General features: G+C 37.7%; 1 protein-coding gene across 6 annotated transcripts in view; it reads left to right on the top strand.

Annotated features, from left to right (window-relative positions):
- The first annotated feature begins 2,944 nt into the window (after positions 1-2,944).
- Positions 2,945-19,005, top strand: part of enox2 (ecto-NOX disulfide-thiol exchanger 2) — a 198,870-nt gene continuing 182,809 nt past the window's right edge. For all 6 annotated transcript variants that reach the window (XM_073487201.1, XM_073487205.1, XM_073487204.1 and 3 more), the window contains exons 1-2: positions 2,945-3,067; positions 17,610-17,705. The gene's annotated coding sequence lies outside the window, so the exon portion shown is untranslated. The remainder of the gene's footprint in view (positions 3,068-17,609; positions 17,706-19,005) is intronic.

The following is a 19,005-nucleotide window of genomic DNA, read 5'->3' as shown; positions in this document are numbered from 1 at the left end:
GATGGCGTGGCATACAAGCGCGAGAAAAGTGAAATTACACACAAAATGAAATCAGTTTGCTTATTAAGAGGACAAAAAGTGATATTAAAGGCTTTAGATGTCCATTATTCTCTGCTTTCCAATGATTAAATCAACGACATTTTGGTAGTTTACAGTGTCATCTCTTAACAAGTGTGTACTTTAAGTGGTGAGAATCAGCTTTGAGCTATTTTAGTTGTTAGAGATTAGGATGCAGACAAACTAAGCCCTGCAAATCCTGAGACGAAGGTGCCACAGGAACAAAATGAAGACTGAGGAGTCTGGATAAACATGTCAAAAACAGAGAAACAACCCAAATGTTGAGAGTTCGACTTTTAATTCGGGGCGGCTTAGAAAGAAAAGTTGTCATCGCTGCTCTGTGGTGGAGAAAATATTCAAATCCTTTGCTGAAGCAGAAGTACCAATAAATATATGTAAAAATACTTCAATACACATATGTTCCTGTACAATTATCAGACAAATGTACTTAAAACGTCATATCCATCCTGAGATAAGCCAAAAACAACACATACATACATAAACAACTGAATACGTCACACCTCTCAGCATTTCGCAAAACAGCATACTGTATACCACCCAAAAAAATATGACTCATAATAAGCTGGTTTCATTTTCAAACTACATGGTCATTTTTATGATGAGGAAAGGCTCTCCAAAAAGGTTGAGAAGCATCAATTTAATCTCCAACAATATATTGTATTTTTCTACGTAAAATCTTGGTGGACTCAGCCGGTGGACTTACAGTGACAAGGCTGCCAGATCGTTGACCGCAGTTCAAGTCTGTGTTTCAACATTTTACGCGTGCTACAACTGGATATTTTTATACAGTTTCCAGCTACGTCTGTGGCAACAAAACCAGTTATTTTTAAAGAGACCTTGCATCACTTCAAGCTGTGTTTGTAGTAACCAAAACAGGTATTTTTAGAAAAACCATGATGTTTTCTAAACCTTAATCAAGCGTTTTTTGTTTCTTTTTAAAAAACAAAACGCCAAGTTGCAACATAGAGAAAAGTAAAGTAAAGTAAAGTGTCTGTGGTTTCGCAGAAAAGTACTTTGCCAACATTTATTCTGGTGATTTGTTTGCTTTGAATAGACGTATGTAAGCTAGTGCATGACGCAGGTGTTTTCTACCCAGAAGTTGCTGTAAAGGAACATGTCGATGGGTTCTATAACGTCGTATAAAATGAAAATACTTATGTGAAGTTCCTCAAAATTATACTTAAGTACAGCAGTTAAGTACTTGTATTTTGTTGCCTTCTACTTACAGTACATTAAGGCTCACTTTGAGCAAATGCAGAATTGTATAGATGCTTGAAATGAAAGATGATGAATGTATTCTGTGGTAATTTTTTGTCTTAGAAATTTCCGTGAATAACTCCTGCAAGGACTACTCATGCAAATTTCATCAAACCGTTCTGCATAATAGCCTTGTATTAATTTGAATTGGAATTTGAAGAAAATCCATTAAATAAGTGGAGAAGAATAATGACAACTGTAAAAGAGGATAACGAGTTCTGATGGATACAGCAGATGGACGGAAATGAGTCTTGTGGGTCTTTAAAAACGGCTACAGTTAAAACTTAAAAGAATAATGTGAGCTGCCAACTCCAGGAGGTTCCAATTATATATTTTTTGTATAATTAATAAAAAATACACCACCGGCTGTCTTCCATGTGAAATAAAATGAGAAATAAAATTCTGAATCTATCAATCTGAACATTTCAGACCTCTAAATTTATGCACTTATGGCCGAGAGCTCAACGTTCAGAACCAAAACAGGCGGCACAAACTTGCATCCTTGAACTGATGTCAGCAGCGGGAATCATTTTGGAGCATGAGACACTTTGAGTCATTACGGACTCGAGTACACGATGACAGATAAACACTTGGAAGGAGTCAGACAGCTGACGTTGACTAAGATTTTACATACAAACACAAAAATTTGATGAAATATGCATTGTTATAAAATCAACTCAACAAGACTGTATGAAAAGAAAAATCAGGTTCTTGTTTGCAAATTTCTAAATGTAATCAAAACACAAAGAATCTGCCTTAAAACGTGTTGTATGTGTGATATTTAGTATGAAAACTACCCCTCACGTCACTAAATAGTCCATTACTTTTGAATACTTCTTTCATCACTGTTTTTACATTATAATGGAGAAATGCTCAATTTGCCAAAGGAAACAATGATTATTCTTTAATTTTAAAATATTGATACTATTAAATGTAAACTTTAAACCTCTATTCAGTCTGGCTTTCATGTAGTGTCTTATAATTTTTATGGTTTTAATGTTTATTTTAATTTATTTTGTTGTTATCACAGCCCTATATTCTTTTTACTATGTTTGATATAGATTTTATTGTAAGATCTTACTGTTTTTGTAATTGTTATTATTCTTATATTATATTTTATAAACTTTTTATTAAATCAAATTTTACATTATTTCATTATTTGTATTGCTTGTTTTTTTCTTTTTTTCTTTATCTTCTATTATTTTAACAATTCATTTTATTGCAGTTGGAGTGCATTAGTCTGTAAACCTGCTTTTACACCATGTTTTTTTTTTTTCAACCACTTGTAAAACACTTTGAATTGCAAATTGCATTTGTTTGAAAGTGGCTGTATAAATAAAGTTTGATTGATTGATTCATCATCTAAATGTGTTTGGTAAACTTTATTATTATTATTATTATTATTATTATTATTATTATTATTATTATTATTATTATTATTATTATTATTATAGCTTATAATAACGACGATCAGAAACCAAAACGAAACCATCCTGAACGCTTCGCTCTTTGGTGGCCGGCAAAAAAAACGTCAACAAAAAGCACGTGTCGGCCTCTCGCTTGCCGTACTTGGCTCCGCCATTGTTTGACAGGTCCCGTTGCTAACCAGAGAGGCTTTCCTGGTTACCTCCTCGGCAAGAAGAGGAGAAAGCAACTTCCAAGTTTCGCAGTTATTTATAGGACGACTCTCGGCGGCTCAGCGGGCATGAAGGAGGACGAGGGACACATCCAGGTACTTTTATACTTCCGCTTCGCTTTCCTCTTTCACTTTGCGTGGCTAACTTCCGACAGCAGCTGTTAGCGTTAGCTTCTGTCACTGCTGCAGCGGGACACACAGGGCGGCGGAACAGTAATACGTGTTTATTACACGTGTTTGCTGCATACAAAGCGCTCAGTCAAGTGTCATTTCAAGTGTTAAGTTAGCTGATTTACAAGTTATTAACCCGACTGCTGGTTTTATGTTAATTACTATGACATTGTCGCGTTTTATATCGTCATCGAGCACCTGCAGAGAAACTTTCGACGTTAATGTGCTGGTTATTCTCTCTCAACTTTGTGCACACATCAGTCATACTGCTGGTTAGTCCTTCTCTGGAGGTTTGTGCTGTCAAAACTATTTTTTTATGTGATTTAGATCAGTGTTCAGGGAGTTGATATAAGCATCATCCTTGAGCCAGCTGTAATAAAGGCAGAGTTTGCAGAGTTTGCAGAGTTTGCTCAGCATGGACGTTGCTTGCTTGAGGTTCATTTAAAGGGTAACTTCACCACTTTTACATGTCTTGGGCAGCACTACTGCATATGTGAAAAATAAAGAAAGCCTTTTGCAGCTGCATGTAATCTGATAAATTGCCTGCAGCCATGTCACTCAGTGGCTGAGTTGCATTGTGGGCAATGTAGGTGCCAGATTTTGGAAAGCAGACGCTCATTATGGAAGGTTTAAAAACAAATGATCAAAATCGATACAGCAGAACCGGAGATGTCGCCTGTTTTATTCCACATAGTCGTCTTCCTTTCCAAACCTGGAGCCTACATAACCCAGAATGCAACTTAGCCACTGGGGGACATCACTGGACACATTTTATCAGACTACACGCAGCTTCGTATGGAGACACAAAATACTTTAAATTACATTTGGGGGAGTTATCCTTTACGGCTGACGTGTGGTTACAGCACTGAATGTTTTCAGGACCTATAGAGTAGAAATAGACCAATTCTAATAATAAGCATTTTCACAATCATCTATATCAATATCAAATCTTTTTTTTGTCAGATTGACATTTGTTTGTTTTTAAGAGAAAACGATTCAATGAAATATTGAAATGTGATTGAGAGTTTGGTTAAATTCATTGTTATATTAATGAAGTAATAAAAAAACTCTATAATAATTGTAAAATAAGTCAATTAATTGACTTTAATCGACAGGTGCAGCCCTATATGAAGGAGACGTAATGTGATCGATACAGTCGTGTGTTGCAGGAAAGAAGTATTGACTGTGTATACTTCAGTGTGAACGGTCTGCTGGTAATAAAATACTTAAACATTTGTTAAGTAGACAGTATGTAGTATATACTGATTGAGTATGTAGTAGGCAGTATGTTGGTATGCAATATTGAACACAACCTCTGTCTGTAGTCACCACTCTGTGTCCCGCCCACAACACTATCTGACATCACAAGTAATAGTCTATCAACATGTAATAATAACTGAAACTGCAAAGTAACTAGTAACTGAAGTTATCAAATAAATGTAGTGGAGTAGAAGTACAAAGTAGCAGAAAAATTGAAACACTCAAGTAAAGTACCTCAAATTTGTACTTAATATAGTATTAGAATTTAGAATAACAAGTGATGGAAAGTAACTAAGTACAATTTATTCAGACACTAAGATTTTTATTTTTACTGCTGATGTACAGTTTATCACTTCCAAGTGTTAAGTATCAGTCTCTTTGATCACTGATAATTGGTATCTGCATCTGCATCTACATCGGTCCTGGAAAAAACATATTAGTGGATTGCTACGATAGAGAACCAGCCGAGGGTCAACTGCAGTAATTCAGTCAGCTGAGATTAGCTGTCCAATACCTTGTAGATCAAATTCTTGATTATCTTTTCAAGAGAAGCTGAAAATAGTTAAAAATGTTCAGCATGTTCATAGAGCCTGAGGTAATGTCTTCAAGTTTGTTTTGTTCATCCAACAGTCCAAAGTCCAAAGATATTAATATACCAATGATTCAAGTCAGACAAAAAAAACTGTTTACTTACCTTTGAGAAGAGAATAATTGGCATATTTGCTCGATAAGTGACCCATGATGTCAATACTTTTGTTCTTTCTTTCAGCGCCTTAAGGTGCTTGGATAATCAGTGTTGTGTTAAAAGTGGCATATGAATAAAGATGAGTTAGCTGGTGGTTAATTGATAATCCAACTTGTTTTCAATTACGTGATCAAGTGTTTCCGCAGTGGGGTCAAGTAGTAAATCGTTTAAATTGTTTGCGGTCTAAATTGTCGTGCTTTGCTGTTAACAATTTGAGAAGTGGTTTTGCTCTGTGCAGTATGAAAGTTATATGAGTGCTGTATGAGTGAAATAATAAGAATCATTATCGTGGTACTTACCTTAATGTTCAGAAGACCAGCTTTGATGAGGTCACGGCAGTGGAGAGCTCGTCTCTAAAAATATGGAGGATCATTACTGAAGACACCTCTGCAAATACATTCATTTCCAGAAAGGCTCATGAAGAGGTGCATTTCTTTGGGGAGATTTGAAGGATTACTGAGTCATTAATGGTAACCTAATGCCAGTGATATATGGGGTGTCATACAGGTATGAAGATCTAAGTCCAATAATGAGCTAAAGCATGTCATCTCAGGTATAATCCTAAATCTTGAAGCCACATTTTGCTCAGAGAAGGAGCTGCTGATAGCAAAGGTTAATCCTCCTATTGATTAAAAATGGAGGATGCCATTTGTTCTCAGCCCACTCTGAGGCCCTGTTGTCAGAAATATAACCAAATCTGGGCAGGAAAACTGACGTTTGAGCCATCTGCTGCAGAGCTGTGAGCCAATATAATGATGTTAAATTCAGTTTTTTGTAATCCGTTGTATTTCCTGTGATCCTGTGTAGACTCACTAAAATATTAACTGTGCCCCAATGTGCTGAAATTGACAGGGAATTAATTGTCAAACCAATTTGATTATTGATGAAGTCATTTTTCAAGCAAAATTGCTGTAGGACTGCAACTAAGATTGCATATTTTCAGGATCGATTAATCTGCCAATTATTTTCTGTATTAAACTTTATTTCAGAATTCAGAAAACATGGCAATTCCAGTTTTTCAGGGGCCATGGTGATGTCTTCATTTAGCTTGTTTTTTTATTTAAAACGGACGAATCATTGCTGATAACTTGCAGCTTCTCAAAAGTGAGGATTTGTTGCTTTTCTCTGGTACGTATGACTGTAGGTAAGTCATGTCAAAAGCAAGCTATTTAAAGAAAATGTAAAGTAGGTTATCTTAGCTTTTTTCATCACCTAATAAACATTAAGCAAAAGCCTTGCAGCCACAGCTACCAGAATGATGTTTGGGTATCAGTATTTCCAGGAAGGGCCCCATTTTTATTGTACTGAAGCGTCTTGTATTCTGTTTATCATGTGAAGGATTAGGTTCAGGAGTTTACCTGCCTCCTTCTACTTGGACCTGATTTATTTAAGCAGTGTTGAGGACTGCAGGACCAAGATGTAATAGGGGTGTCAATATTCGTCATGTCAGCAGGTTGTGCTTCATTAATCTGTCTGATTGATCCAGCATCTATGTGGGTCCATGACCTTGCTTTGCACAAATAAGAAATGCACCCATGCCAGTGTTACCTGATCTACTGCTCTGTTGATGGATTTGTGCCTGACTTATTGAAGGCACAGGACAGAGACATATGGACACCAAAGCTGTGAGTGCTGAGGGGATTGTACTTGTGTAACAGAGTAGGAGGCCTACTGTTACATTTCATGATGTCATTCAGTCATGATTGTGGCCGCAGGATGAAGTCATTATGCTCTGATGCTTTGTTTTGATCAGCTGGGAAAATGGTTGGCTATGATTTATAGACACCACAGAGAGTAAGAAATATGATGAGGGGATGCTGCTTGAACAACAAAAGTAGCTGAAGTGGCCGCGGCTAATGTTGTCCGAACTCATTCCACTGAGATGCACTGATCCGATGTTTTGGATCAGTATCGGCGCGAGTGCTGAGTGATTAATTGGTGCCAATTTGGTGGCGACTGGAAAGTTAGCCAGTTGACTGGGGATGAAGAGAGCAGCAACATTAGCAATTCAGTCTTTGTTTATTGAAATTGGTGGCATTGCCTTATTACGTGAATCAGTCGTTGGACAGATGTGGCTGATCCACACTTAATACGAGGGCTGCAACTAATTATTATAGTAACTTAATCTTGTGATTCAATCATTTAGTCCATAAGCTTTCTAAAATAATAGATTGCCCATCACAATTTTCCTAAAGCCTTCATGTGATGCTTATTCTACCTATGATAGAGTTTGAAGCATACAGCCTGATTATAATTGAACCTGACTTTCTTTTCTTACAGTAATAGTACACCAGCCTATTTTAAAAAAAAACATTTTTATTCTGTTTCTTTTTTTTTGACAATTGCAAAAGTTACATCATGAATGGCTGTCTAAATTCTTTTTTAGAGATGCCTTTCACCCGATATTTAAAAGAAGAATTGGAGTTATTGTTACAAAATGCTGGAGTAGGAAACGGCTCTAGCAGTCATTGTTTTATTTAAAAAACAACAGTTGTCTGCCTTGCATTTTATATCTGTCAGTGCAGTGGTATTTTGATGTTAGGTACGGTGACCCTGGCTGCTTGGATCAGAACTAAAGTGGGAAAAAATGCAATAATCTTACATTTGAAGTCAAAAGCTTACCCTGCATACAACTCTATGTTAGTTTTTAACTTCAGAATTAAGATAGCTAATTCATAATATGATCTTGATCTATGATTCATAATATGATCTTGATCTATGATTGTACCTTCAAAAGAGATTAACAGTGGTGGCCAGTGCTTTGTGCTGTGCTTCAGTGTGCATGAGACTTACATGATAACTGACATCAGTTGTCTTATGTCTGTGTTTTGTGATTAAGGGCTGCCTCTTTTCAGAATCTGTGGCAAGTTAGGCTGATTTAGGTTGACATTGAGCCAAACACTTGCATGGAATAATTATGTGCATGATGTGCCCTTTTCACCAGTCAGTATCTCACTTGTATTGTGATGGACAGTACACACATACTCCAAGCAGTGGAGTTATTGGTGATATATTTTAAACAATCCTTCCCCTAAATTTCCCATCTTTGTGAACACAGGGAGAAAAAATGTTTTTTTTTTCTCTTCTGCAATCCTAATTCAGTTTATTAAAATGCATTACTGTAACAGCACACCCACTTTCCACCATATGGTCAATATTTTCATGACTTTCATGAAATTGCTGTGAGTGGTGGGCAGTCCGTCTGCTTTCAGAGCCCACATAGAAAGTGTGTGTCATGTCCTTGATTATCAGCGAGCAATATTAGAATAGCTGAAAGCTTGTTTAGGAATATTAATGAGGTGCACAGATTTAGATGCGCATAGGCTAAGATCTAAAGTGCAATATAATGAAAGCATGCAATTCTGCTGTGCAGCATAAAATGTTTTAATAGTGCATGTCAATCATAAACAAGACAGACATTTTGCAGGTGTTCCACAGCTTTGAAGTGCTGCTATGGTAAAACCTGCAATTGAAATTCAATATTATGTTTATGTGGAAGAGGATTTCCCACAGAGATCACAGATACTACAGGAAATACTGGAGGAAGCCTTTGATGGAAAGCTGAGATACAGGTTATGTTGACTGCTCAAAAGTCAAAAAATCTAAATTCTCAATTGGGTTGTTTTTAGAGCTGAAATGATTGGTTGATTAATCACCTAGTTGAAGCTGAAGTAATTTTTTCAGCTCCGTTGCCAGACTAACATGTTGGAAGTTAACGATTCTGTAAACTACTGCTAAGTTCAAATGTGTATTTGTCATAGGCTATATACAATATCCACATTTCTACAATACAAGTCATATCATGTACGTTCACATTACATGTTTATCACCTGACTTTCACGTCGGAAGCCTTGAGGAAATGGACGATATGGTGGGTGAGATGGCCGCCAAGCCAGTGACCACGGTTCACGACTGTGTTTCAATATTTGTAAGCGTGACACCGCTCAATATTTCTGAGGAGACCTCACGACAATTTCCGGTTATGCTTGTGGTGACTAAAACGGTAATTTTAAGTACATTGTAACAACATAAAATTGAAAGTTTAATCTAAAGAAACATAAAGTTGCAACATTATGAAATATAAAGTTGGAATATTTTATTCTGGCAGTTGGGTTACACTTTAAAGCAAAAACTGCCAATTATTCTCTATTTCCATCTTCTCGCTTCTGATGACTTGCTGCATTTCTTTGTCTTTGTGACGATAAACTAATATTTGTTGGTTTTGGTCTCTTGGCCGTAAAAAGAAAGCAGTTTGAAGCCATACCCTTAGTCTTTACAATGTTTTATCACTGTTTTATATTAAAAAAATGTTCAGACACATTGACAGTGAAAATGATTATTAGTTGCAGCTCTAATGTTTACTACTGTCTCCTATAAGCACACGAATAATCTATATATTTAGGAAAATATTGGAATATAATGTTGGATTAAGTCAGCAATTTGGATGGAGAAGGAAGGTTTAGTCTGCTGCTGGCAAATTCTTAAATAAGAGGTGGGATGTCCCAGTATTTGGTCAATAACAAGCACTTATTTTGGAAGCAGTCTAGGCCTGTGACATCATCAGCCTAATTAACTCAGCTGGGTAATCATCAGCTGACATACATGGTACCTATTAGCTGTTGTTCCCATCTGTAATTGTTGTAAAACCAAAAACTTAAAACTGCAAAAATGCCTTTTTCTACTCGTGTGCTTTAAATATCAGTGTGGATCTGATCATAAAATCCTTTCATGTTATTAAAAAACTGCCTCAGATGATCAGAGTTTATCCCTTCATTAATGTGAATGTAAAGACTTGTTAGTCTACAAGGACCCTCTACTGACATTTCCCTTATTGATATTACATATTACATTCAGTGTTATTGCGGTGCTTGTTTGCGATAAATTAAACACAGTGTCCTTTGTGCCCCAGCAGTATTTTGATTTCATCTGCGAAATCTGTCTGACTAGACTTTCCTGCCTGAGGCCATCTTACTAACCTAAGCTTGGTGGATGGCACCATGTCGAGGACATTTACTATGTTTTGAACCAAATTGTTTTTGTCCCACTTCGGGTGAGGAAAGGTGACACTTCTCATCATGAGATGTTATATTGACCCTTCAAGGGAGGTTGGGGGCTGGATTAGAAGAGGCAGGCTGAGAGAGCGTGTCATCTGAGTGAATCAATAATGTGTGTATTCTGGGTCTCTGCATACAGTTTCTACCCACTACAAAAAAACAAAAGTGAATAGAATACTTAATAGTCAAATAATATCTATGACTCACTGCAAGGGAGGTCTTTTTTCCCTGTGAAACTAAATGAGTAATTTGTATAATTTGTTACTTCAAACCACCAAACAGCCACCACATTTAACAAAAATCCTTCAGTCATCCTCATGAATACCTGTCAAAAGATGGCAGATTTTCGTTAAGTGCATCATATTTAATTGAGTCCTCTTACTGTTAAGTGTCACACAATGCTGTGTTCAACTGAATATTTATATTTTCTTACGCAACAGAGCTGCATAGTGGCCACTTAGCCTCAAGGAGGCTTAATTTAAATCAGTAAAGCACTTGACATGTTTAATTGCTGAAAATTGCATTGAAAAAATGTAGCGCAAAGCATTTATTTACTGATTCTAATAAATTTCATACAGTGTCATAGGTCCAAGTGTTTTGTATGACATCCGTAAAAACAAAAGTGTTGTAGCTAGTGTGTCATTTTTTTATTTATTGTTTTTTAAACCCGGTGCGGATGATTCAACCCGATGTATGCTTTTGTAAACAGACGGATATTAAATTATATATATATTGAAACTTTATGTTTGATATGTTGTCAATTTACATTTCCAGACAATGCTGTGCTTATGGTCTGGTTAAGTTTAGGAACAAAAACAACTTATTTATGGCTATGAAATGTTTTGCCTGACCATTGGTCGCCCATAACATGGCTGGAAAATGACCCAACCTCTCGTTAAAAATAAGTGGTTTCTGAATGCAAATTGACCTGACTTCTCACTGAAAACATACAGTATTGATGCCACAAATACAGCTGAAAAATCGCCCATCTCATTAAAAATATCCGGTGGTTGCGTGCTAAAAAAAAGTTGAAACATCGTCTGGAACTGTGGTCTCTTGTTAAACAGCCGTAGCTGTCAATCCACCACTCACCACCACAAGCTCATATACATGTAATGTGAACATGATATGACATGTATTGTAGAAATTCTGATAATATGTCTGAAAGGGAGAAATTCAACGGATCCATGGTTTGCAGAAATATACAATGGCAGCATTTTATTTTGGCAAGTGGGCGGTGATTCTCTCCGGATAAACCGTTTTGGATGTACTGGTAATTGAGTGGTAAAATATTACAATGGCAATGAAAAGTAATGTCAGCCGTAGAGAATTTTTTAATTGAATGTTTTTCTGCTACATCACTCCAACAACACTCAAGTGTATTCACTGTCAGGATGTTTTTTTAACATCGGTGCAGGGGTAGAAATGAGGACAAAGTTTATGTGCAGATGAAGACATTTAGTTGGCATAGTAACTTAATTATAGTCACCTCCCTCGTAGAGGTCTTATGTTACCTTCTGCTCCACTTCACTCAAATGGCTGTTAAAAATAAATCTATTTCATAAGTTTTAACATCGCCCACCTTTCCGGAACAAAAATAAACCAGCTTAAATGACAGTATGGGAGCATGTGCTGTACACCTCCCAGGTGGCTGAAAAAATAGAGCACCGGATGCACTCACACTCCAAGTGCCACATGGGATATGTAGGCATATGTATGTAACACAGAAGATGAATGAATGACCTTGCAGTATATACCTAGCCACAAACATAGTGCATTACATTTGAGGCACTTGATAACAGGCTCCATTTAGTGCGAAACACTGACCTGCTAAACAGCCTATTTTTTCTTCAGGCAGACTGAATTCCTGTTCAAATTGGTCCAATCACCTTGCTACAATAGGCTTTTATCACTCCCTGTGGTCAGTCATTTTGGCAATGTGGCTTTCAGCTTTAGGGTATATCTCCTCATCAGATCTCAATGGACGTTGATCTCATGTGAAATCCCTGAAAAGGTGTGAACTAAATTAATTTTCATAGCCTTGTAAGTCTGGAAGCTGCAATGACATTGACAAGTAGACGGGTGGATGTACTTCTATTTTAATCCAGCGACGGAAAAGTGCAGCGCTCATCACATCCAAACATGATCAGATTTCAAACATGCCTGACTTTTCAAATTCATGAGCTGAACAACAGTGTGGGCTGTGTTTTTATGCCTTGTTTTGCACTGATTACCTGATCATCTGAGGATGACCTCCGCGCTTAAAGGCTTTTGGACGGGGCAATTACTTTCAGAAATGCTGTATTTTTCATAAAGATGAAAGCCGCACTTTTAATCAGGTGGTGCTGATGATGGGTTATAGTTCTGGTGATTGAACTAAATCTTCAGATGTAGTGATGAGCTGTGAGGACTGATTATGGCAAAAAGTAGTCAGAACATCATTCCACACTTTAACCTTGGTTATCATGTCCTGTATGAATGACATCTACATATTTCAAGCTAATGGGAACTGGAATTAGACATTGCAATGGATTTCTAGTCCCTCACATCCCTGGATTTGATTAGTTGCCATCTGACTGTTGTACTTTTCTAGTTGTACCTGAATATCACTTTATTTGTAAGGAGAAACACTAAAAAACCTGTTTGTTTACACATATTTATTGCTACATCCAGAAACAAATCTGCAGCAGGCTTGCGGTTAGATATATTCCACACACTGGATTTGTTCATTCAATTGCTCTCACACCTATCAAACACAAATGCTTCGAATGACTGTACAACTGAAACATAATCTCACCCCAGTAGATTTTTGTGAAGATAGGCTCGGCCCCCGTCAGTGTGGCTTTTTGATGAAAGATAGCGGCTGATTAGCTGCCAAGACATTTGAAATGACTCCAGCTCTAAAGCCAGGATACAATTCTGACTGAGCTCTATGTCTGAAGCAGCCAGACATCTGGATTAATGTGTGAAAGGATCTGACTGGGTTTCCTCCCTCAGAGCAAGTTCTGCAATCAGAGATGGATAGACTGAACCAACATGGCAATTTTTATCCTTTCGTTTCAGCGGGTAACTCAGTGAAAGTTTTTTCTTGTCCCATGAATATTTCTGTTTGCCTGGTGAATCAAGATGAAAATAACTAGCTTTTCATAAAGGTATGATGCTTACATTTCATAATAAACAGGAGAATTGTCAGTAAATGCCAGTTATATGATTTTGACACAAAAGTAAGAACAGCTATTGTTAAGAGCTTGTAACTGATTTCTGTAAATGCAGGGGGTAGAGAAACTAATTAATGTGGTAAAAGTAGAGGGGTGGGCAATTCTGTATTCAGCTTTCAATATAGTAATTAGACCTAATGGGGGATTTCATTTATCTGCTTTGCCAGCAAACTGTACATGGAGACTGGGTGCTGTTGGCTTTCATTGCGGGCACTGACTGTGTTAGTGTTCACTGTTAGTGCTGTTAGTAAGAAAAATCCATCTTTCCTTCAGCTTTTCAGTCAACAGTCTATACAAACGCTTTGAGTCTTATTTATTATTTAAATCTGCTTGCTAGTCTGTCCTCTCCTTCCAAGGAACTGCAACTTTGTTTATAAACTCTCAAGAAAATGTGAAAAATGCCCAAAATCTGTCAAAACCCAAAATCTCTTAATTTACTATCACCATTCAAAACATGCTGTTTGGCACAGACTATATCTGGTAAAGGGAGGGGTTTACAGGTCCAGTCTTAAGCCTCCTGATCTGCTCACACATCAGGACAGCCCTGATTATATCTAACACGTTTGTTAGTTACAATTTAAAATCCGGATGACGACATCGATACTTTCAGAGCTGGGCCACAACAACCAGTGAGTGAGCATCTGACAGTGCTGCCAAGAAACGGAAAACATTGTAGCCCTTGAGGCTAACATTAGTTAGCATACTACTGTTGACAGAAACCTAAATCTCACCTCCAGTTCTCGCTGAAGAATAGAAAACCTGTGTTGACAGCATCTCCCCACTCATCCAGACTCGCTTAACCTTCTCCTTTTGTTATTTACTCTGCCAAGGAAGTTATATTTCCCCCTGTGTCCGTTGGTTGGTTGGTTTGTTTTGTCAGGAGGAAAACACAAAAACTACAGAATGGATTTCCATGAAACTTGGATAAGGGGTGGATCTCTGCCCAGAATGGACCCCATTAACTTTTGATGATAAAAGGACAAATCCAGGAGTATTTTCTCAATTTCTTTAACATTGCAAGATGGGGTGTTTTTCAACATTTTCACTAATTTCTCAGATGTATTTAGTATCTGGTATCTATGAGTGAGAACAATTTGGTGTGGATCCTAGATCTGGTGATTTTGAATTGTGGATAAGCAGTTATGAGTGGTTTGACTAAGATTTAGAGTGATACAGGGCTATTGAATTAGACTTGAATTAACTGTTGGGCCTTGGGGAAGAATGCACTTTACTGAGTGCTATTCTAGTTTATGTATCCAATAGAGCTAAATGTTTAAGTGCATTTAACAGCATTTAAAAAATACACTAGATTACATTTAATCACTGCTTTAATATGCAGTATGTATGTTGTTTAAATGTTCAGAAGGTTAGGAAGCTAATGTTACTCGGCAAATTACAGTACATTAAGTAGCTTAATGTTACCATAAATGAGATTCAGTCACTGCTGAGGATTATGATCCATTAGCAGACATTAGGCATTGTAAGGAATGTGTATTGCACTGATGTGGGGACATCCTTTGTGAGATGTAACCAAATTTGAGAAATTCAGAAAGCAAATACAATGAGCAGATTCCTGGTGTGCTGAGAGAAATCATAAGTGTTTGATGTTTCATCTTTCTCTCAACTGATGATGAAGATGAATATGATGCAAAATTCACTCTGATTTTAATATTTCCAGCCTCTTGCGTAAGCTGTATCTGTCTGAGCCTTAACCTCTGCCTCCGTGCAAAATGCCACGTGTGATGGTGGCCTCGGTTTACCTGGGAGACGACTGACAGCTGTTGGAATGAGAATGAGGAGTGACACAGACAATTAAAGGGCTGGATTCGGGCTGGCCTGACCTTCTGATCAATGCACTCCTATTTAGAGCTGGCAGGCTAGAGAACAGCACCCTTTTCCAGACTAATAAAGACGGCACAGAGAGCAGCTCCTTGGCTGGACTGCCAATACTTTTAACACCGCCATCGATTCTCATTACTGTTAATGGTTTCTTTGCTCATGTGAGCCGGATGTTGAAGAGGGTGTGGGAGGGCATGGGTGTTGTCAGTGATTTGTCCAGGAGCAGAGTCGTCATAATCCAAACCTGATCAGTGGAATTGTTCAGATAGTGTCTTTTTTTAACTGTGTTGTGCAAAATTGCCAAGTTAATTTGGTGATAACTTGAATGAGCCGTGCTCTGAATTGCTGCCCACTTCTTTGATTTTGTTCAGCTATTCAGATAGATCTGGTTTTCTGACAACTGACAGCTGTTTAGACCAATGACATCTTATTAGACGGGATTAAGAATTGGGACATCTTCTTCTAACATAGGAAGCTAGCTACTTATTTACACTTTGCACAAAATAGTGACCAAAAAAGGAGCTAAATGTGGATGAGATTGTCACAATTACACACGTTGTTTTCAGTAAAAACATAAATTATAACTCCTAAATCAACATAATAGGAGTGTAATGGTACACAAAATACACAGATTGGTATGCACCTCAGTTTTAGGGTCATGGTTCAGTACATCTGGAACAGAAGGGAAAACGAAAACAACAAAAACAACCTTTTTGTCATTTATTGTGAATAATGTAAACATTCAACGGCGGTTCAGCGCCTTTCATTGCAGTCTGTGATGAATTATTGTATCATCCCATCCCTAGTTTTAATGTTATTTCTGAAATGAGAAAAATTAGTTTTGTTAGCTCAACAGACTGCACCTGCAGCTGTGGCAGCAGATTGGTGGACATTTGTGTCGTGGTTTCAGTCTCAGTTTCAGAACATCCCTACAGCACATGTCTTTGATCAACATGAAAAATGTTAAAATAACTGTTTCTAACAAACAAGGTTAAAGTCGTTCCTGGTTGTTTATGGCAAAACAGAACAAGAACACAGTTTCAGGCTACATCTTTATCAGCTTAGACCAACAAATAACACCAGAGCTCTGGTTCACACCTATTCATCCTGCCGATGTTGTATTTGCGTACTGAATTTCTCAGGTCTAGAGGGGGAGTCCCTTCATCAACACAACATGCATTCTTAATAGCCTACAAGAACTTGAGCCGCATCTGAAGACACAGCTTGTATGTGTGTGTGATTGTTGTTGTGTCATCAACAAAACACATCAACCTAAGCCTCCACTCTTTGGAGATGTAACCACTTTAATGGGTCACCAAGGAGGAAGATGAAAAATACATTGCGTTGTTTTTATTCCCCTGAAATGATCCATTTCCTGCCGGGTGTATAGCAATATGTGATGCTGTTGTTTTTCCGCTCTTATGCAGCAGCAAATAACTGCATATTTTAGTGGCCTATAGAGCTGTTTGTTATATTCTTTCTTTGGCTCTAATTAGTGAGCGGCCTGGATTGTAATCTTTCTTTGGGGATATATGATTTTTATTTTCCTTATCTCAGGACAATCTTCCATACAGTTATCTGCTGTGGTAGGCTGCCTCTGAGTTTTTCTTCCACATTCAAATGTTCTGGGATTACTGAAGCATTGTCTGCTCATCATTTAAGCGTTCAGTGCTGCATTAGAGGCCTTCACACTGACAATAGCACCACGGAAAAACAATGCAAGGGGTTGTGTAAGTGTGGGCATTTTGCCACAGGGTGCAGGTAAAGAAAATGAAATACAAACGAACAAGCCCAGGATGAAGGCTTAAAATGCCAAGACAGCGGTTTATGTCCTTGTACCCCTCTGAGGTTTGATTGTACAGCTCTGGAAAGTTAATCACTGCTGTAATAACTTCCTCTTCCATCTCAATGCTGGCCTGGTATATATTTATGGTAAATATATATATATATATATATATATTTCCAAGGTGGAATACCTCATACTAGTGCTTGCATGTATTTTGCCAACACAGTGTGTTTTGCTTAATTACCTAACACTGTGCTGTGTGACAAAAAGGGCCAAAACCAACTGTTTAGAAGGATTTCTCTGCAGCAGGATCCCCCGCTGATCCCCCATCTTATTGAAATGAGTGGTGAAGCTTGAGCTCTAGCAGCAGTGCTATTCAGTGTGAAAGCTGCCTTAGGCTGTGCTTTAGCATCCAAACCTGAAATGTGCTTTAACAAAACAGTCTCAATGGTGATTGCTTTAGCGCCATGGCAAGAAAGCTGAGAGACATCCATGAAGATAGGGATGTAGTCAGCTTTTTCCTTTTTAGCAATTGGACTTCATTTTCTACATTTGTGTTCTGCAGGCTCAAAGATGAAGCCAAACTACTGCAACATCGTGTTCACCAGAGCAAGCTGGCCGGGTGCTTAAGAGAATCTCTTCAATGACTGCAACAACACAGGTATGACTCCCATGTCATGCAACATCCTAGCTCTTCAAATTTGAATGAGACAGTGGTCCACAGCTGCCTTAGTATTTTTTAGGGATGCACAAAATGGATTTCTTTTTCCAATTACCTGTTTCTCATGGCCGATATGATAAGCTAACCGATACTATCATATTTTTGTTTTTTAAAAAGAAGACCATAACTTAGTTTATGCACACCTGAGAATGAGAATGGCTAAGATGTAGTGAGCAAAGATGGATGATTTAATGCTTCATCGCTCTAATATTAGTTGTGTTAAAACTCCTAGACTATTTCCCTTCTCGAGGAACCCTTGCAAACATGTTTTGCAAATTGCAATTGTTCCAATAGTTATTTCAGCCTATTAAAACAACTGTCCGAAGTGTTGATCAGCCTTGTATCTTGCAAAGAAAAAACAGTTGTGGAGAAAAAAACCCTCAATCCTGCCTGGGTTGAATCACTTTGATCACCTTTAATTGTCTGATGTCGTTCTGCTGTGGAAGCTTTTGTTGCTTGCTTTTTGGTGACTGTTCAAAGGTGGCACTTGTACCTGTGAATTGTCATTAGCCAGGAGTGTCTACACAAACAGCTGTCATGTAGTTATTGTTTGTTGTCTTTATGTTTTGTAAACTATTTGAAGCAGTTCAGTGTAAGTCAAAATGTCTTTCACTGGAGAGTAGTACAAGGGGGTAAAGCAGCACTTAAAGTATTTTGCTTTCCGGATATCTACTGTTCTTTGTCGTCCCAGAGGCTCAGGTGCTCCTCGCCTCTCATGCTATTAATACTGGAATAGGCCTTCAGATTCGGCAGCAGATACCAACAGCAGTATCTCCTCTAATTGCCTGTTGCCTAAGAATTACTAACTACTGGAGATGTGGGCTGCATGTCAAATAGTTTTCCCTAACTTGATTCTGTGCCTGCATTTTTTGGGCACATGCACAAATTAAAACTCATTGCTCATTTGCATATGCTGCAGTGAACTTTTCTGTCCGTGGCATAACTATCTATTTTAATTTAGGAATTGAAGGCTTGTATCACCATAATATCTCTTAAATGTATACCCTATTTAAAACAAATTAAAATCATTTAAACAAAGGATGGTTGAACAATAATCTATACTGATCAGACGGATTTGGCATTTAAATTGCAATAGAATGGATATTACTTTTATACAGCACAGCTTTTTCCCAACCTTTTGAGTACATATGGTGTGCATTCCAGATCTGGCGTATGCAGTGGAGACCATATGGATTGCATTTGCATATGGACTGTATAGACTGTCCTACATGAGCTGCAG

Source organism: Pagrus major, chromosome 18 (assembly GCF_040436345.1).
Source record: "Pagrus major chromosome 18, Pma_NU_1.0".
NCBI classification, from domain to species: Eukaryota; Metazoa; Chordata; class Actinopteri; order Spariformes; family Sparidae; genus Pagrus; species Pagrus major.
The sequence above is the reverse complement of the archived record's forward strand: the minus strand, read 5'-3'. Positions and strand labels throughout refer to the sequence as shown.